Source organism: Anastrepha ludens, chromosome 3 (assembly GCF_028408465.1).
Source record: "Anastrepha ludens isolate Willacy chromosome 3, idAnaLude1.1, whole genome shotgun sequence".
Classification (NCBI taxonomy): domain Eukaryota; kingdom Metazoa; phylum Arthropoda; class Insecta; order Diptera; family Tephritidae; genus Anastrepha; species Anastrepha ludens.
In genome coordinates, this window is record NC_071499.1 from 29,608,846 (window position 1) to 29,630,679 (window position 21,834).

General features: G+C 39.2%; 1 protein-coding gene across 5 annotated transcripts in view; it reads left to right on the forward strand.

Annotated features, from left to right (window-relative positions):
* The window catches only part of LOC128857285 (uncharacterized), a 206,783-nt gene that overhangs the window by 36,798 nt on the left and 148,151 nt on the right, over positions 1-21,834 (forward strand). For all 5 annotated transcript variants that reach the window (XM_054092977.1, XM_054092979.1, XM_054092980.1 and 2 more), the window contains exon 2: positions 8,997-9,055. The gene's annotated coding sequence lies outside the window, so the exon portion shown is untranslated. The remainder of the gene's footprint in view (positions 1-8,996; positions 9,056-21,834) is intronic.

The following is a 21,834-nucleotide window of genomic DNA, read 5'->3' on the forward strand; positions in this document are numbered from 1 at the left end:
CCCAATATACTGCTGTGGGCAAAAAGTAAGGTGAATTTATTTGTCAAACTTCGCGGGATTAAAATTTCGCTCTAGTTATTTCTTTTCATGAGTTGGCAGCACTGTTAATAACATCTGGGCCAACTTTCATGTGCATGTCATTATCAGTAATATAACTACGCTTGTGTTTACCAAACGACCAAGAGTGCATTTTTCGATTTTTACAATGTCTGATTTGATTGAGCAGAGAAGTGCCATCAAATTTTGTTTGCGAAGTGAAATTTAGGCTGCGGAAACGTTTAGCATGTTTCAGAAGGCATTTGGTGATTCGACCATGTCGCAGAAAAATGTTTATAAGTGGTACAAAGACTTCAAAGAAGGTCGAGAACGTGTTGATGACTTGGGGCGCTCCGGACGACCATCGACGTCAACAGATGACCAACACGTCAATAAAGTGAAGGAGTTAGTGCTCAAAAATCGTCGGTTGACTGTTAAAGACCTTACTGATATGAGCGGAATATCAGAAGGATCTGTGAAAACCATTTTGAAAGACCATTTGGGCCTACGAAAAGTCAAATCTCGTTTGGTACCGAAAACTCTCAATTTCTTGGAAAAAAGTCGTCGCGTTGATGTGTGTGAAACAATGCTTTCAGACTATCAGGACAAGCTCAAATGCATCATTACGGCAGATGAGACTTGGATTTATGCTTACGACCCTGAAACAACCGACCAATCAAGCGAATATCGCGCTAAAGGCGAGGCCAGACCGAAAAGAGCACGTCAAAGTGGTTCAAAAATTAAGGTCGCGATGACAGTTTTTTTCGATTTTCGTGGTGTGGTGCACTATGAATTCCTTCCACCTGGCCAAACTGTTAATAAGGAATATTATTTGAGCATTATGCGTCGTTCACGTGAAGTAATTCGTCTAAAAAGACCAGAATTATGGGCCAACAACTCTTGGTTTTTGCATCATGATAATGCTCCGTCTCACACTGCACTCGTTCTTCGTGACCATTTCGCCAAAAATTCCACGCATATCGTTCCGCAACCACCATATTCGCCTGATTTAGCTTCGTGTGACTTCTGACTATTCCCAAAACTCAAGATACCACTCCGGGGAACGCGTTTCGAGTCGATTGAGGAGATAAAAGTTGAATCGAAGAAGGTTCTGATGGCTATACCGGAAATGGACTATTGGCATGTTTCGGAGATTGGAAAAATCGTTGGCATAAGTGTATTTCATCGAGAGGGGATTATTTTGAAGGGGATGAAATTGATTTACAAGAATAAATAAAGATTTTTCATTTTACAGCCAAATTTACCTTACTTTTGCCCACAGTAGTAAGATGAGTAGTACGATGATACCATATTGTTTGCCCATTTCATTAAGAGATTGGTGACAATGTAAGACACTCCTTGATGTTATTTGGAATGCATCCAGGGTCCGTAGGGCACATTGGCTGTCTGATAGACGGCAGATATCTTTTGATGATATTCTGTTTATCTCTAACCATTTTAAGGCTTCCTGAATAGTGTTTATTTCCGTTTAAAAACACTACAGTGATCCGGTGTTTAAAGGATTCACTGATAAAAAGCTTTTCGCAGAATAACCCTGATCCTACACCGGTCTTCATTTTACGTCCGTCCATATAGATCTTAACGGGTGTATGGGGTGATGGATCGTCTTCAAGCCATTCTAGTCTAGAAGGAATTTTCATAAGGAATTCCTTTCGAAGCAGAGAATGGTAGGGTGATAATCACAATCACTGGGTACATCCGTAAAGGAGTCTAAAATGGTTGAATGTCAATGTGTGACAGTCTTCCATTGTGAGCTCGCTCTGAGCTTTAGAGCGGAACAGTTCGCTGAGTATTTGCAGAAGAGATGTAGGGGTGGTAGATGTAATATGATGTCCAAAGCCATGGATGGCGTGGTTTTCGTGACGCCACATATTGCTAATTCCGCTGATCTCTGCACCTTATTTGATAAATTTGAATAAGTTTTTTCTGCATAGCACACCACCAGATAACATGGAATACATACATTCCATATAGAAGAATGGATCTGACGACAGCCAATGAGCAACCTCAGGCTTAAGTTCCCAGGTCTTACCTAAAGCTCTCTTACAGACACTGTTTACGTATAAGAAGTTTTCACCAGACTCTGTTCTGTCGAAAGAGTAACGGGCTGTCGGCCAATGGAAAACAAAATATACACATGGCATAGAAGTATGCGTTCACCTCCTGTTTTAAAATATTAAGTTGGAAAAATGTATGAGTTTAAAAATGATCAGCAATTTCGTTTTAAAAATATTGAAGGCAATCATTCTAAGAGTACATGCGCAAACAATCGCGGAATTTCAGTTGTGTCTTTGTAAGATAACGGGATTAAAGTAGCGGTATTCAAATGACTTGAGTAGAAAAAGTGTGCGTTCACTTCACATTGCAAATGTCTTTTGCATGAAAAATACGCTTTTTAAGTTAGTTTTCGCATTTTACCATTCGAGTAGTAGACGCGGTTAGGAAGGAATTTATAGAGAAAGATATTTTGTCAAACAATTGAAACAATGGTAAGTAAGACACCTTTTGACGCCAGTTACTAATAAATTGACAATATTTATGATCATAAATGTTCAAATATGAATGTTTCTTTAGTATTCAGGTAAGAATTTTCTTTATGTAAGCCATAAGATTCCTTAATCTAGTCTTATCCTATTTCGGGTCGGCTCTCCTTGTGTGAAGGCTCAAATCACGCGATCATGAGTCGTTTCTTTGCTGACGTTTCTGCACCACTCGTGTTTTCCAGGTTTTTGGTGGTCTGCCTGGCTCTCTTTTCGCTATCTCCATCCTGCACCACTTGCCTCTCTGCGTGATCCTCTGGTCTTCTCATTACATGGTCATACCAGCGTAAACAGTTTTCCTGGAGCTGAGGGTGGATTGAAGCAACTATATGGCTCCCAAGAATAAAGGTGTTTTAAATCTTGCCCAGCAGTGTAACGCCACTGGTTCACTACAGTATCCGCATTTCTGCCGTGTACAGCTTCAGCTATGGTTTACGTGGTATAGCTCAGCATTCGGGTATATGTCATTGCCGGCCCGATCCAGCTTTTGTAGATTTTAACATTTAATTTTTCTTGAATTTTCTTGTCGCTTGCGACACCTGAGGCTGCTCTCCAGCTTTGCTAATCATATTGAATTCGGTTTGCAATTTCTCATTCGAAGGTGCGATCTTCGTTGACATGCGATCCCATATATTTAACAACAACAATTTCGAGGGGGACGCCACCTACTTATTGTAAGAGCTGGACTCTCACAATTAATGAAACTCGATTATTTCGGTCCTTGCGCGCATTACTCGTAGCCCATTGGATTCAAGGACGATAACCCAGGAAGGCTTTGTCGTGTGCAAGAAGAACTACATCGTCAGCATACAATAGTGTCCAAGTGTGGTTGCCTTGGATTTCCTGCGTAAAGAAGTCCGTCACCAGATTAAAGAGGAGAGGGCTTAAAGCTGGGCCTTGATGTACGCCTACACTAACGTTGCAGCTTTGGGTCAGCCCACTCACACATTTCACCTGGGTAGTTACTTGATGGCAGGTGTGAATAACGTATTTAATATTGGTTTGTAAGATCTGATGCCTTTTTAATGTCGTTCAAACAGGGTTTTTAGGTACTTTTATTTCGACGTCAATCAAGACAAAATAACATAGAACCACAAATACAAATTCTCTAAATATCGGCTACCTGCCGTCCCCAGTTCCAAAATTAATAGTTATAAAGATTTTGCATTGCTCCGTGCTGTGACTTAGCAGCTAAAAACCAACTTATTTTCACATTGCTTTGCAAAGCGTACATATACGCGGAGCAGATAGTAATGAACCAACTTGCGTGAGTAACACCGGAATTCGGTTAAATCTCTTTTAAACCATTTTACAATTTTTCCAGTTGGTGATTGCCACTAAAAACTGCTAACTCATCACTATTGACCTTTAGGGCCCCTAAAATCAACTACAACGTAATACTCGCCTTTCAAAATTCTTTAATAGCGATAAGCTGCGCTGAACTTTATTGCAATGCTGAGGTCATGAAACTGGCGCTGCTGTCGATAATCTATATACAGACAACCATTCAGAGAAGAAGAAAACTCGGCGGCTAAAAGGGTTGAGCTAAATAATTTAGGGACATACAGAGGAAAGCAGAAGCTAGATAAAGCAAAAGGAAGCTCTAAAGTGTGGCAAAAATACGCATTTCAGATTTGTGCTTCTCTGAATTAGGGCGACCACAAAAACCGAAGGCATTAATAAGGTCAACTGGGAGCAAAAAACATTGCCCTACACTTCCTAAACTCGAGTAATGATAATACCAAAATGGGACCGAAAAAAGAGCAGCGCATAAAATGACTGTAAAATATTTAATCTTAAATCCATTGTAGTTTTTAATTCTGTATGAGAGTGTATGTGTGTGTGTGTTTTTTAAACGGCTGTAAATTAGCTAAAGGTGAATTGAAAATGTGAAATGAAAAGTGCGGCACCCCTTTTATTCATAGTCTGAATCTTTTTTTATTTACATACAAAGTAAATAGTACACCTTTTCCGTGCTTGCCACGTAATAACATTGAGGCCTGGACACATTCCGTAATTTCGTTTTTTTTTTTCAAATAATATAATATTCTTAGTTACATATAAACATGAGCATGAGCATGAACATAACCACAGTATGCCGCCGACTTTTGGTTTTTATGTGAATTTCGAATGCAAAGAGTGTTTTACCAAGGCAATATATATACATATGTAGTAGAAACCCATACCCATGCGTGCACTCACTTATACATATATACTTGTATGTATGTATGACAGCCAGCTACAAAAACAAAATATACTGAATATTTTTAAAAAATTTTACCTCCACGTCATGGCTTCCGCATGCTTAATGGGCGCATATTTGTGTAGCAGGTAATGTATGGATGTATAGGCGCGCTGAATATTGGCCTTTAAAAAATGTTACGTATACGCACCGCAGCGTGCATTTACTCATAATACTTTCATACTTGCATTTGTTTGATTGTTTTCGTCAGGGGCCGCAAAATGTAAACGAAATAGGCAAACATGTACGTTTACACACATAAGAGCATATGAAAATCATAGATAAACATTTTGTAAGGCTGGATGTTGAGGGCAAATTTAAAAAAAAAGAAAAACTCAATCATCGTTTGGTGAATGAAGCTACAAAAAATGATTTGCTGTGTATTTTTCAAGCACTCGCTGAAATGAGGAATTAATTTTGGGTAGATAGGTGGGTGTGTCAATATGACACACTTAGACCTGCCTTAGGTCCGTTGTGATGCCACTGGAACTTCTCTACACTAAACTATGGGACTCCTTTTATACCATCCGGTGGCTTTTATAAACGAGATTAACTTCGTTATTTTAGGATGCGCTATATCCGCCACATCTGTTAAAAATGCACTACCAAGTATGAAAAGTCTTCTTCTAGCTAATCCTTCACACTCACAAAGGAGGTGCCTAACGGTTTCCTCCTCGTCTATATTATAGTAGCTTCAAATGGAATCGTAGTATGGAACTCCAAGTCTATTAGACAATGACCAGTTAATACACCTATCAAAGTTCTTGTATCGTCTCTGTTGAGTTTCGGCCATGTCAATTTCCTTAATTCGCATGTTGTTAGGTGTTGCCCTTTTGAATTTACTATTCCAATAGTTTCCCTATATATCAGTAACTTGCAATTGGTTATGGGAATGGATATCAACGCTTTTTTCTATTGCATAGTTTGGGTTTTACCCTTTCTGCTATAAAGTTTCCTGCTATATTTCTATGACCTGGCACCCAAATGAGGTTTAAATTTAGGAGTTCATAACATTATATGACTGTTTTTCACAAGTCCGTTTTGGACTCTAGCGCTTTTATTGTAACCTGGCTGTCTGAATAAATGCCGCTGTAAGTCCTTTCTTAAAAGCAGTCAATTGCGCTTAAAATACTCTACAGTGACCGGGTAGGTGGAATGTGTGCCTCTCTCCAGTTTTTCGCAGAGGGAAATGAAATGTCTACACTTACTTTGTTATCTAATTTTGAGCCTTTTATATAGATGGTTATTTCATTCTTATTTTCAAAAAGGCCGCTCCCCCATATTTTTTCTAAGGAAGCGTTGTTTAAAGGATTTATTTAAGTTAATGTCCTTGATATTACAAAGGTCTGTAGTTCAAGGAATAATAGCGAATTTCTTTAATATGGTCGAATGAATATTTTGGGTAAAATTAGATAGAAATAAAAAATTACCATTCAAAAAATTTCTCCAATTTTTTTATTAATTTGGAGATGGAGGCGGAATGAATCTAACATAGTTGTTACGGCCTCTAAAGGTGTCACCCAGGCGGCCACAGGGTACATTCTCTACATCATGAGGAATCTTATAGTGAGGTTTCCTCTTGTTTCAAGAGCTTATTGATGTGATGCATTGGTAATACAAATAATTTTCATTTTAATGTCTGGTTTCCACTGAGTGATGGTGACGCATTTCTTTCAAGTTTCTAAGTATTTGCAAAGTTTAAATTAAAAGGACATTTTTCATTTCAAACAATTCCGGACACGATGCGTTATCCAACAAAATTCGAATAAAATCTCTGGATCTGCTAGGTAGGTAGCTGAAATTGTTGAAGTGCTGGACTGATACTCGCCAAGTTGCACTAAAGCGCCGTTTTGATACCTTTTACAATTTATGAGACCTTCAATAGGCAGATATCTACAGCCAGCCAGAGCTGTTGATGGATCACTCAGTGACCTTAATCGTCTAGCTGCCAAAACCGGACATTTATAAAGAAATTACTTGACAGCCGACTACTCAAAAAGGTCCTCACAGCTTCTGCAATGGAAATTAAATGTTAAACTTAGCTTTTCTGCATATGTACCGATTATCCAATGACCGGTAAACACAGGTAAGAGTTTGCGAATTGAATGGCTTGGGGCCCCCAGAACTTTCTGAGTCTTCTGTCTATTGCACTGGGGTGAAAGGGTGTTCTGCGCTTTCCGTAGAAATAAGTTCTCTAGTTTCCCTTTAACAACAGTCAGAGGGATGTCGATGAGCGAGTAGGAGTTCTCTGATGCCAATTCAGACCCCTTCCTGGCGGGCTTGCCAACTCATCATTTCCCTCTATATTCCATCTTGGTCGGTGAAGACAGAGGTAACAGCCAAGGTACAGATTTTCTCCTCGCTCCAATCTTGCCTACTTGGAAAAATTACCTTGGTACGATCCTCAAACTCCAGAGTACGGATAGAGAGATCTGCACGAAGTTCAGAGAAATACAGTGTTAACTACTCAAAAATGGAGCTGCTACACTTATTCTAAAAATTCTGTCTTTCGAAAACACTTTACCTGCGACTGAATTAAGTTGTATTCAGATTGTTTGTTAGACAGTAGACCCAGCATATCTCCTTGATAATCAACAAACTTCATTCGGTCTTATAAATTACCGATACTTCTTAAGTGCACCGGAACTCGAAGTTGAACTTGGGTGTATGAAATACTAGGACTTTTTAATGTGTTTTTAATCGAGAGTCTACTGTTAGTGAGCGAACCGCTTTAATGCGATTTCAAACCTTTTCAACTGGAAAAGCTCTGACGAGCGTGCCCTCCCACCAGAACAACACAAGGTCTAATACAGCTAGCATGACTCGGTATGTGATTTTTTCACTCGGCTGGGAGCTTTTGTACAATCATCTACATTTTCCGAAGATTGATAAGTGAGATGATCATCTTATTTTGGTCATGGGTAATTACCAGTTCTTCAATTCTTAGTTTTCTACAGCTGTCCAAGTTATCAATGGCGTCACGGTGTCAAAATATGCAGTAGAGTTTTCATCATGCGTAATGGACCGAGCTATCGAAATGACATCAATCGCTTGATGCATTGCTAACGAGGCCGAGGCGGTCTTTTGAATGATGTGCCTGCTATCACATACTTAATAGCATGAATTTAGCCTCAAAAGGAGGCCAGCTAGTCATTTAATATTACCGACGCTTGAGTCAGTCACGCACTGCAGTATCAAACAGAAGACAAGACAATCGGACAACGTATCGATATTTCATTTGCTCCATAAGCACTCATGAACGCAGTGGGAGAAGTGGGTATATACGCCCGTAGGTGTGGAATCTGGACGCAGGAGCTTCTTGTGTCAATGGACATAAATGCGGCTCTACCTTGAAGAAAAGCTAACGCGGTGCGGTTCCAGGTTGGAAATCAGCTGAGTAGGCGGAATGTTATAGTGTTAGTGGGACAATAGATGGATACAAATGCTCCGGCTTTGAGAGTATTCGATGCGGTACCATCTGGTGGTAGCAGAGGAAGAGGAAGGCCTCCTCTGCGTTGGAAAGATCTGGTGGAGAAGGACTTGGCTTCACTTGGTGTGCCCAATTGGCGCCGTTTAGCACGGGAAAGAAACGACTGTCATGCTTTGTTAAACAATTAAGAAGAAGAATAAGAGTGGGACAAGTCATTCAATATTTCACACCGTTTGTTTAAGGAGAATTTACGTAATTCTAATTTATTTTTTTTTCGTTCTTATCTGGTTACCTCAAATTGAGAATTCGACTGTTTAAAACTCGAGAAGAGGTTGATAATGCGATAGCAGATTTCCGGAAAAGTTTCTTTTTATTTTTATATTTTTGTTTCATTATTTTCTTTCTAAGTTTTTTTTTCAAGTTTTGTTTTAATTTTTTTATATTTTTTTCTTAAATTATTTTTTAGTTTTGTAAATGTTTTACTTTTTTTTAAACTATTTTTTTTGTTTGTTTCAGAAAATGTTGCACTTTTCCTTATTAAGCCCCAATTGACGTCATAAATAATATACAGTAAATGGCCATCCCTTTTTAATTAGCTTTTCTTCCGCATTTCAGCATTGCTATATTATAATTTATTTTCTTTTTTTTAATAATTGTTTCTGTTGCATTCACTTAACTTAAAAGTTTCAACAAATTCATAAATAGTTATTTTTTCTGGTTTTTTCAGATCTACCAGCTGCTAAATGCTATATTGTAAATTATCACATTGCTCGGACAACCGTAAAGGTATTTGAAAAAGTCTCCGTAAATATTAAATATTAACAACTTATGATTGAAAAGATAATATTTTTAAATTATTTGTTATAAAGATATTAACTTTCCTAATACTGCCTGCAGTAGCTCCTAAAGGCTCGCTTGATATATTAAAAATAAAAATAAATAATTGGCGCGTACACTTCTGTTAGGTGTTTGGCCGAGCTCCTCCTCCTATTTGTGGTGTGCGTGTTGATGTTGTTCCACAAATGGAGGGACCTACAGTTTCAAACCGACTCCGAACGACAGATACTTTTATGAGGAGCTTTTTCATGGCAGAAATACAATCAGAGGTTTGCCATTGTCTGCCGAGGGGCGACCGCTATTAGAAAAATGTTTTTATTAATTTTGCTTTCACCGAGATTCGAACCAACGACCTCTCTGTGAATTCCGAATGGTAAACACGCACCAACCCATTCGGCTACGGCGGCCGCCTAATGTTATATTACATATTTAAAATTTGTCGCAGCTTTTCTGTCGCTGCAGACACATGCCTCTATATCTGTTTTCCACAACAAAGTTCATCGCTTCCGCCTGAAGCACAGATGCGTGCATTCCAAGAGAAAAATGCTGTTTTGGCCCGCTGGAATCCACGGAGACACCAGAGCCGGAACCGTGCTCGATCCTGGAGCCATCCGTGAAAATGTGAAAACAGAAAACGCGATAAAGTTTTCAGTTTTACCACACTGTATCTTTTTTCAAGTGCGACTCCTGATGGCATGAGGAGAATCGTTGGATAGACTGCCTTCTTGCTTGTATAATGCTGGACAGGAGCCGTACCAATTCCCATTGTGTTTCAGCCTGCAGATGACCTTCAAGGCCTCTCCTTGGATGAAAGCATCAAGTGGTGGTAGACTAACCAAAGCATCTAATGCCTGGCCAGACACAACCTTCCGCGCAAGTGTAAAATTTGATTAAATTTATACGGAATTTACTATAACCGTTTTTTTATTTAGAAATTCATCGTGCATGGAAATTTTATTTACAGTATATTTAGCACATAGGGTAAATGTGTAAGTTTTTGATTACAGTAATGCTCTGAAAAGTGCATTTTCCGATTAGCCGCTTTTTTCAAAATTGTTTCCTTGTCGCTTTCGTCAACGTGCTTTCCACTACCCGCGTAATTCCAATTCAACCGGTCGATCAGTGCACATAAACCGACCAGAAACAGTTCGACGCGCCTTAATGATTCCCTTAACTAATTAGAAAGTAATGACTTCAGCCAGACCATTTCAGAAAAAGTTTTTAATCTAGAATGATAACTAAATATTCTACTCTAACCACCGAGTACGCTGATTTATTAGTGGCAAAGCTTTCATAGATCCAATGCATGCGGAGATTAATGTAGAGTCTATGCTTTGCTTCGAACGTACTGCTGTAGCCACGGCTTGTGAAACAAATGTTATTCCCATGCATTTGTGCACATTCAACAAATTTGTACACTGATGAAGAAACAAACGCACTGGCACACGTCAAAGGTCAAAGTTCATGTTATCAGTTGAGGAAAGCAAAAAAATATTAGAAACAGAAAACAGAAAATCAACACAACAGAAGCTTTGGAATGGCGTCTGACAGGCTCTACACTGGAGTTATCGAATTTTCTGTATATACACATACAGTCACTCACACCTTATTTGATACAAATATTATTTTTTTTGGAAAAACGGAGTATGCAGACATTTTATTTATTTTGTTTTATTTCATTTTTCAACATAAACTGCAAAGAAGTGTTCACTCATTTCATTGTAAAGCAAAAAAAAACAACAAAAAAAAAGAGAATACAGAAAATTCAAGCCGCAGCTTTAATGATACAGTTAAAAGCACCGCTATCCATGGCGCAAGTTTCAACAAACGAAATTGTATTTTCAGTATGCGAGAGTGAGCTGGCTTTACGTAGAGTGATTTGGACATAAAGCCAGATTCAATTTTATGTCCGTTTCTTTTTTCTTAGCCATGGGACCGCGAACATCGAAAAAAGCGTGAGTTAGTTTCGGAGAATTTCAAAACACGAACGTTGTATAGGCAGTACGTTAACAGTTCAGCACATGTTTGAACGTCTTTTGCTTGGAAATCGTGAATTCGGCCATCAAAGTAACTGCCAATATTCTGCCCCGGTATATGGAGACCCCAAATCGCCCTATGGCGTCTAAAATTTTCGCCCAGTTTTCACAGTTAAATGCACTTTCGACGTCTAGGCTGATATTGAGGTAGTACCCTTTGGTCCGATTGCATTCGTTGCGAGCTGGATTGCTGGCGAGACTATATCAAACGTTGACTTCCCCTTTCCCCTTTCCCCCTTCCTCCGCGTCTCCTCGACCGGATAAAATTCGTTTGAACACCTTACCCGCGGTTGGCCGTCCAAAAATATCTTAAAAGAGAACGGTCCAGAAGGAAGTTGAAACGTCAGGAAAAACTTGGAACGAAATCAAACTTCTTGCATAAAACAGAACCAGGTGGAGGTATTTTACGGAGGCCCTATGCTCCAGTGGGAGAAACAGGAACCCTGTGGTGATGATGACCTTACCCGCAGAGTCGGTTAGACAATTTGGTCTGCAGCTAGACGGCTTCTATGCTGATTTACCTGGTTTTGGAAGCAAAATTAAATTTTGGCGTTACCAAATTGTGGAAAAGGTGTCACCCGAGCAGCTCAAAGCAGCTATTAAATATATTGCCAAACACTTTGGTTTGTTGCATGATCGCTAGCTGCAAGCATGGACCCCATCCGGTCCAGGAGCTTTTGAGTCTGCTAAACTGCTTGTAGCCGAATAAGGTGTGAGTGACTGTATGCAAATGCTTGTGTTTAGGTGGATAAGTATATGTGTTTGTTCGTTTGTTTGTGCACTTTATTCGTGAGAAGTAACGCACGTATGCGAACGCAAAGAAAGTTTTTGCGACTTTGGAAAGTTTTCCACAAGTTTGTTTAACACTTTCGAGACGGCGAACATGCAGTCAAAAGATAATGTGAAAAGCACATATCATTTGTGTACCTGAAACACACATACAGACACACCCTCACGCTTTCGATGCTTCCTACTCGTAACAAAAGAAAAAAACACACACACACATGTTAACATTTGTTGTGGCTATATTTGCACGCGTTTGGATGGACGCACGCATTGTTGTTGCTGCATTGCGAATACCGCCAAGTTTATTTGCCTTTTCATGCTCACACATACACATATGAAACGAGTTTACACACACATATGGAGAAACAATCCACTTTCGACGATACTTTTTCGCATTGTTGTTACTTTTTATTAAGTTGTTGCGGGTAATGCCTTAAATGTGGAACTGCCTGCGACTCACTTGGCGGGCGGGTAGCCGGAATGACAGCATACACAGAGTAAAGAATGTTACGAGTGTGTGTGTGTCTCGCTTGAGTAGATAAATGTGGCATTAGTTTATTAATGCCAAAGCATAGCACGTACCGAAACTTATTAGTAACAACAACAAGCACACAGACAAGTGGGAATAAGACTGGTCTTAGGCATAAGCAAATTAGTCATGCTGCATAATAACGGCGCATAAAAGTTTGTCAGCATTTATTGTAATGGATTGTTTTCATGAGGCAAATCGTTAATGGCCTGGCAGGAGTTGTACTAATGCAAAAGTTTCAAAAGTCAATTTGGTTGCTAGAAACCAGTTATTATTATTGTGCGCATCAGATTTATAAATTTATGAATTTCGTATTGCAACTAATACGTTTTCATATAAATATTTGTATGCACACACACTTACATTTAGTAACGGGTCTTCCAATAAGAGGTGTTATTTTGATATTCAAATAAACTTTTCCCATAAAAGATCCATGGTTTCGTTGCTTGTGTGGCACGTAGCGCCGTCTTGTTGAAAATAAACGTTGCCCAGATCAATACCATCCAATTGCCCCCATTAAAAATCGTTAATCATCTCTCGATAGCGCAACCCATTCACCATAACCGTTGCTCCACCTTCATTTTCAAAAAAGTTAGGTCCAATGACTCCGCCGGACCATAAACCGCACCCACCAAACAGTCACACGTTGAGGATAGAAAGGCTTTTCAAAAAGAACTCTTGGATTTTCTGAGCTCCAGATACGACAATTTTGCTTGTTGACGAAGCCACCGAGGTGGAAATGGGCCTCATCACTCAAGATGATTTTTCGATGCAATTTCGACTCATTTTCATGCATTTCAACGACCCAATCAGCCAATGGTCGACGTTGTTGATGATCGTCCGGCTTGAGTTCTTGTGCTAACTGGACTTTATAAGTCTTAAGACCCAAATCTTTATGCAAAATACGGTGTAATGACGTTTGTGGAATGCCTAATTCCAAGGAACGACGAGGAATGGGCCAACCTGGGTTTTCTTGAACACTTTCGGCTACAACAGCAATATTTTCGGCTGTTCTTGAACGACGTGCACGAGTTTTATTCTTCACATCACTAATTGTCCCAACAGCTCGAATTTTTTCACCAATTTCTGTATTGCAGTCCGGCAAGGTGCTTCACGATGACCCAAAAATGTTCGAGTTTTACGAACCGTCTCTGCCAAATTTTCACCATTTTTATAGTGAATTTCAGTAGTTTAAGTGAGTTTCGTTCCATTTTTATTAATGGCGTAGTTAATACTTGTCAAATATCAAAAAATTATACCTTCAAAGTGACATCTACCGAAATAACGGGCTATTCAAAATAACATCTGTTATTGGAAACCCCTTTAGTTCAATTCAAACTCGTACTCCTTTTTTACTTTTTGAATGACATATTTTGATAAGCTTTTTTTGCGTTTGCGCTTCTGTTATTACCCAGCTAAACTGTAGCCGACAATAGATAATACACGCGTACTTATATGCACATTAGGGATGTTCTGATGCTTAACATTGCATGTGTTAGATAACGTTCGGTGCGCCTCTCGTCTTTGAACAGCTTAATGATTTTGAACAAATAGCGCTCACATGCAGTCCGAGCAACTCTAACGCACCAACCCGAGTGCTGCTCGCAGGTTTCGCCATGTTTGTATTAAGCCCGAAACAGATTAAGCCCGGGACAGCGGCTAACGGGTTGAAGGGTGGTGATCAGCTGATACACTTCCGTCCGAAAATACGGTCGGTTAAACACAATTGCAACAGGACGGTTTTGAGCTGGCATTTTGTGGTTACAATAAAGTTAATTTTGTAGTGAAATACATTCTGTCAAAAAAGTACCAGGAATTGTTTAATAAAACGCAAAATAATTGTTTAATATCAAACATTATTTCGTCGCCTTCAAAATAGGCTCCATTCGGCGCAGCACAAATATGCCAACGATTAGTCCAGTCATCAAGGCACCTATGAAACGCCTTTGAAGAGATCTTCTGCAGCTTCTTTAGCGAATTATCCTTAATGGCCTCTATCGAAAAAGAAAAAAGTCACAGGCGGCTAAATCCGGTGAATACGGTGGTTGTGCGATGATATTTGTTGGGTTTTCGGTCAAAGAAGAGTTCACAATATGACCCTTGTGAGATGGCGCGTTATCATGGTGCAAAGTCCATGAGTTTTCTTTCCACAAATTGGACCGTTTCTTATGCACACTCTCTTTCAAACGTCGCATAACTTTCAAATAATATTTCTTATTTACCGCAGAACCATTTGGAATGAATTCCGACTACACAACACCACGAGAATCAAAGAAAACAAGTAGCATGACTTTCACTGACTGACTTTTGACCGACTTTGACGTGGGTTTTTGGGGTTTGGCTCATGTGGATACGGCCATTCAGCCGCCTGGTTGCATGTTGACTGGTTTGCATGTGAAACTCATATACCCACGTCTCATCACCTGTTATGCTGCGCTGAATACACGTTGGGTCCGAATTCACTTGCTCAAGCATGTCTTCAGCCACCTTCTTCCGATGAATTTTTTGAAGGAAATTCAACTCTCTAAATGATGGTTTTCCAGCACCATGTCCTTGACTTTGTCGACGTTTCCATCCGTTGAAGACGTTGATGGGCGACCAGATCAGGGAAAATCTTCCACGACTTTTCGGCCCTCTGTAAAAGCCTTCTACCAATCGTAGACCCGTGTCTTCCGTGTTTTTGCACATTTTCTGCAACATTTTCAACGATTCGGAACACGAAATCCCGTTGAAGACACAAACTTTAAGACAAATTCTTTGTTCGATACTTTTATCCACAGTGAAAATCGCAGAGCAGACCTGCGCTTGACTGGTATAATTAAATGCCAAAAACAAGCTAATTGACAGCTCACGCTCAAACTCTGCGACACTATAGAGGGCAGTTGCACCAACATTCCAACAAAAAGAATGTAAACATCTGTGTAACGCGCGGTTTTTAAATGAACAATTCCCGATATTTTTTGACAGAATCTATTTTCGTTTGCTATGTTTGTGAAACAACTCGCTGAAGTTCATTGTTTGAAAAAACAACTTCTTTCTAAACTATTGATAACTACCTTAAACCCGCGGCCCCGCTCGCGTAGGAGTAGTTTTGAGGGATTTAAGATATGTATATAAAAGAATTACAAACAATAATTTCATAGAAAATTATTTTTTATTAATAGCCATAATATTACAATACCCGGCATCCGTTGCTATGCTTCGTTGAATAAAATCAAAACAACCAATCAGAAAAATATCAAGCAAACTTATTTTTATTAATTTTCTATCTCAAACCATTTTTGAACTTTGCATTTGGGTCATATTTGAACAGCTTATGCTTATTATGAAGTCTAGAGTGTGCTATAAATAGTGGGAAATAGGAAAAACTAAGATTTTTTAGATTAAATTTAAGCAAATATTCGATTATTAGTGACGAATGAGAGTGATGGCGCGGCCTGCGGGCTGTGGGAAGGGAGTTCCATCATAAAAACATGCCTATAATCTTCATTGGGTGAATATATGATTGTATAAAAATTGTTACGTCATTTGGTGTTGTCGTTTCGTAGTGATGCGCGGACAACGTACAGACATTCACCTTTATAGTATATATTTACATGGGTTCTTGTGCCAATCGAATCTTATTTGCCTTTTGTTGCTTGTGAACAAACAAATTGTCATCAAGTGATCAGAAAAGCAGCCCTGAGTCTTCAATCCGTCGGAGAAAAATTAACAAATCTAGTTATTTTGCCACCATACAAATAGCCGACGGCAAGTAATCCCTCTCCGCCGCAATTCTGTGCAATTTCATTACATTAAATGCTCCTAATTTTGGCAGCAGGTACCCGTCAACCTGTGAACCGTTGACCACTGCAATTCTTTTCAAGAGCACAGGCTTTTGTATACGTACTCTTTTCTTATACTTTATAAAGTCAAAATATTATGAAGTTGGTTTGTGTGTGGAGCCATCTTTTCACTTATGTACTTAGTCCTGCCATAAATTCTGCTATAAGTTAAGTCTGTTATAGATATGAAACAATACTTTTTTAATGAAGTTAGTTTTATTTAATCATGTAAATATCCCAAAAAAGAACCACTTTTAAGTTTTCATTCGAAATGGTCACCATTTGCTTTTGCATAAGCCTTCAAACGATTAGGCCTTTGAGCTATTGCAGCGCGCACGGTTTCCATGGATATTGACGTCGCTGCTCGAACCAAAGATTATTTGAGGCTATCGAAATTCCCGTGAGGTCCTCAACACGCCATGTTCTCCAATTCTAACCACAAACTGTAGTCCAATGGATTCATATGTGGACTTCCAGACGGCCAATTTGCTGTGGCTATGAACCCAGAAATATTGTCTTTTAGTCACGGCTGTGTGGTTTTTGCCTTATGGGTTGGAGCGGAATCTAGCTGGAAGATCCAACGCTCCCCATTGAAGGCAGTACTGCTTAACTACTTCACCACACCTTCTAAGACAGCCTTCTGGTACATCCCGTCTTAACCCCTTTTTCTCCGAAATGAAGAGATGTAACGCCTTTACAAGACACACCCCACCAAACCATTATGGAGGCTAGATGGTGGCCACTCTAAACCCTTGGAACAACATTTTTTGCGTCTTTAAAAGTTTTGGCATAGATTTTGTGGTTTTGCTTATTAAAAACTTCTTTAACAGTGCAAATTTTCTCATCTGTGAAAAGAACATTTTCATGGCCGTTGACCGCGTGCCACTGAAGCAGCTGCTTGCATTTTTCGAGTCGAATTTTTCTCGAGCGCGTTGTCAAAAGGTGACCAGTTGAGCGACGGAAGGTTTTTATGTGGAGATCCTCTCTGATAAGTCTTGACATGGATCTGGTCGAGGTATTCATTTCCCTCGGCGTGATTTTCTGCTCTCTGCGAACTCTTTCTGAAACGTATTTTATGCCTGCACTGGTTCGCTCCACGGGAGAACGACCACTTCTTTTTCTGTCTGACACTTCAGACATTTGGAAAAACGATTGATCGTGCGGTAATCAAATAGTTTTGAAATATTCAGTTTTTTCAGCAATTCGTAAATCTCATTGCACTTTTACTACACTTTTGTAATGCAATCACTGCAATCCGATTTTCCTTAGCTTCCACTCCTGTGTTAACAAGCGAAATTTGCCACGAAACTGAGTACAGAGGCTGTCACCGTAGCCGAATGGGTTGGTGCGTGACTACCATTAGGAATTCATCGAGAGAATGTAGGTTTGAATCTCGGTGAAACACCAAAATTAAGAAAAACATTTTTCTAATAGCGGTCGCCCCTCGGCAGGCAATGGCAAACCGCCGAATGTATTTCTGCCATGAAAAAGCTCCTCATAAAAATATCTGTCGTTCGAAGTCGGCTTGAAACTGCAGGCCTCTCCATTTGGGGAACAACATCAAGACGCACACCACAAATAGGAGGAGGAGCTCGTGGAAATGCCCAAAAAGGGTGTACACGCTCTTAACTTCGACAAGAATGAGCTATACATTGTCCAACTACACCGCGTGAATGAGGATATTCGACTGAAAAGACCTGATCCTCATCATCAAACCCATGTTGCACAACTCGATAAAGCCGTACTCCATCACCTGGAATGAGAGGTCCTTCAACATCCGCCGTATTCTCCGGACCGTGCACTGACCGATTTCCAGCTCCTCCTGGCTCAACAACTTCTTTGACACCAGGTCAGATGATTTTTGTTCGAGAGTTGGAAAGAGGTCGTAAATAGCAACGTCGAATGCATTCATGATTAGCTTATTGAAATAATTATTGTTTATTCTTCAAATAAATAAAGTTTTCGGAGAAACGCTGCGAACTTATTCCCCAACCTAATAATTCATACCTTTAAGTTTTCTTAGTTCCTTAGCAGCAATTGACAGCTATTATTCCGAAATTTCATTCACACTTGCCCAATTTTCGAAATTCATATTTGTCCGATTTGTCACCCGTTTGAGGTAACAAAATAGAAATATGAGCTTACCAAATACACCTAACGTGCCAAGCTATTTAGAAGAGGAATGCATCTGGTGGAACTATTGTCATTCCCCAAGGCATTTCCTTTTATAGTTCTCGAGTAGCCATGGTTGCAAAGCCGTTAGAAGTGCGCCAGTTTGGCATCAGTAAATTCGCTTGTGTTGTTGTGTTGACATGCTCGTATATGTGGTACACATTTACTTCGGGACTGTAACCCACGACTTAAGACTATGCACTTGTATGATAGTTATTGGTGCTCTCTCATCTCTGCTCACTCATCCGCCTATCTTTTGCTATATCTGTCGCTGGCTAAACTCGCATATACGCCCACTTTGTTTATTTGCCTGCTGAGTAATTTTTATTTAATTTTATGCTTAATCCTTCAGGCTTTGTTAGTTTGCCACACTTTTGTTGTATGTATTTTATTTTTCGTTGTTTGAGCATGGACGTTGTTTAGCTTGAAAAAGTAAAGCTCTTGAAATGAAATGTATTAGCATTGTGTGCTTTGATTGTTATTGTTGGTTGAGTGTTGAAAGAAATTGTTTCAACAATGCTTTTCATCAAACTTTAACAAAATTGTGAAAAAATTAAAGTGGTTTTCTTCTGAAACGTAAGCCAATAGTCAAGAGGGGATTACATTTCGATGTGATCAAAAGAGATTTGTATGAGTTAGTCAAAAATTTTAGGTTGTAGGCGAGACAGCTTACTGTTGCTTGAGTGGTACTTAAACTGCTTCAGGTGGAGCTCCGTAGAAAATTGTTGCAATTTAAGTAAAATGAAAAGTTATATGCATTAATATAAACGCCTATAGCACAATGAGCAACAGATAGTTGGGTGCGGTGTTTCAAAAAATGGAAGTTGTGTAATTGGCGATTTCTTTAATGTTACTCATACGCACTGGCGTATATCAGTAGGTTATGCAGCGTTAATTTATTTGATCTTATTAAACATTTAAATGTTTATGTCGAGTATACTCGTCAGAGTAAAACGATTTTTCGCATAATGTCGAGTATGCGTGACGATAAAAAATTGCATTCGTATTATTATTCAACGAATCAGCTTTCATTTTTCAACTGTAATTTTTCTCCCCTGAAAAAAAAAATAAAGCAAAAGAATGATAACTTTGTCGCCTGGTGAGAGCAGTGACGAATATGGAGAATACAATGAATCACAAAAGGAAAATAAAAATAATTCAAACTCAACATGGACGGCAGTAGGTAGATCTCTAGAAATTTATTTGGTTTTTTATTCATTCAGTTTACATTCTTATAATGCCCTAATTTTATCCTTGTGAGATATATTTTTTATCAATGAAATAAATTAAGTTTGATCAATGAAATAGTTTGAGTTTAACAACGAATAAAAATATATAATATATTTTACATATAAAACACCAACATGCAATGTTTGATTTTTAGTCTTAATTGCCTACTTTTACAGGCAGAAACATTTTACTATGTTTATCTTATATTAAATAATTACCCCGTCTTCGCTGGAAAATAATTAAGCAGGCAGAACAAGTTTTTCGAAACAAAATTAAGCAATTAAAGGGTTAAAGTTATGACAAAGGTACATTTTGTAATTAATTGCGTTAATTTTATTAAGTAGCCAATTTTAAACTTTTCAGCTGTCATAGTAAGCTGAGAAGGCTTTGTAAGCGTTTTGTAAAAATTTGGTCTGAATTTGTGTACTCTCAAAACCTGAAAAGTAGTTGGCCGATTGATTAGGCATTTTTTAATTTTCTTTAAACCATCTGAAACCATCACTGGCGATCTGAAACCATCACTGGCGACTGCAGCTTATGCGTTTGAATCGAGCTCTCAAAGGAAAGCGACCGGTGCAGACATATTTAGAGGGACTGAATTGTAAAATCTTGCTCCATCCGCATTATTCCCGAACCATTGCACCTTTGGGTTACCATCTATTCCGATCAATGCAGTCAGTCCTTATTGGAGAACGGTTCACGTTTTACGAGAGCATCGCAAGCTGGTTGAATGAGTGGACCAAGTCAAAAGAACACGAATTTTTTGTCAGTCTAAGAAAGGGGGAAACTTATTCCCATACCCAATACAACTCACAAGAAATGCGGACCGGAATGTGCATACGCAAGCAATTTATAAATTAATGACTTTACTATTCAACTATTCGAATCACCTCGTATTTAGACAACTCCCTAATCCAATGAACCTTGGCACGCGCAATGACCTTAATTTGATGTCAAACCAAATCGATTAAGTAATTATGGGGTTTGATAAATAAATGGCTGGTGTAAAAACATATATTATATTAATATGTACCAGCTTGAGTTTGAACTTCTATCGAAACTGAATATTTGCCTTCATAAAAGTAGGCAAATAAGTGTAGGTGTCCTACAATATTATTAATTTGCGTAGTTTATCGTCCATTGAGCTAAACCTGGTTTTGAATTATCGCATTGCTTAATCGGATATGTCATGTGTTTGTGTACGCATCAGACAAGTTGCTATAGACAGATTGGCATACAAGTAAGTGTGAGATGACGACACAAAAGTAACTTCATTCGCGTATTGTATTCCACCATTTTAATTAAATATGTAACAACTCCTCATCATCGAAACTGCCTTATCTATACTCAACACATCGCAATGCAACAGCCTAGGTCGATTCTAGAAAATGCCGGAGAGCTACAGAGAAACTGCTCTGCAGTGTCCTAATTCTCAGGACAGAATAGGCACATTGCGCCGCCAATGATTCTCATGGTAGTCATATGCTGAGCATAGGCGTCGTGTCCTACGATTACACCCATTAGTACTCTTAGGTCCTTCATGGTAAGTTTTAACAGAAAGGTCGCTAATTTCCTGTTTGGTTATTTCACAAAGCATTTGGCTACTCCGCCCAACTTATATCAACGTCTTCCATGGGTAGACCTCACGAAGTCGTCAATCCATAGTTGAATCGATGCAGAATTGACTCCTATGAAAGGTTCAGAGTATGCTTACAGAGCCTTCATTAGCCAGTATCAGCCAACTCCTTCGCTGTAATACCACAGTGTCCAGGTACCCAAATAAGACAGGCTTTGTTGTGTTTTGGAACACTGCTCAGTTTTGTCTTACTTTCACTGACTAGTTTCGCAGAGCAGTGTGGGTTAGCAAGAACTCTCAGTGCAGCTGGAATGTCACTGCAAATTCCAATACTACTACTCCGCCACATTTATGATGGCATAGATTTCCGTTAAGAGCGAGCTGTGCATCTTCCATTGCCGGGAATTTGTGGAATATGTCGGGGTTGATTATGCATAGGTAGGAGTTTAACCTGCTACAATATCCAGTCTGTAATTGAGCCAAAGTTACGCGGCTCTTACGAGGGCCGAGCTGACCGAGCTGAATCTCTTCGTCTGCAATAGGTGGTGGTTGAACTCCGATAATGGCATTCGGTG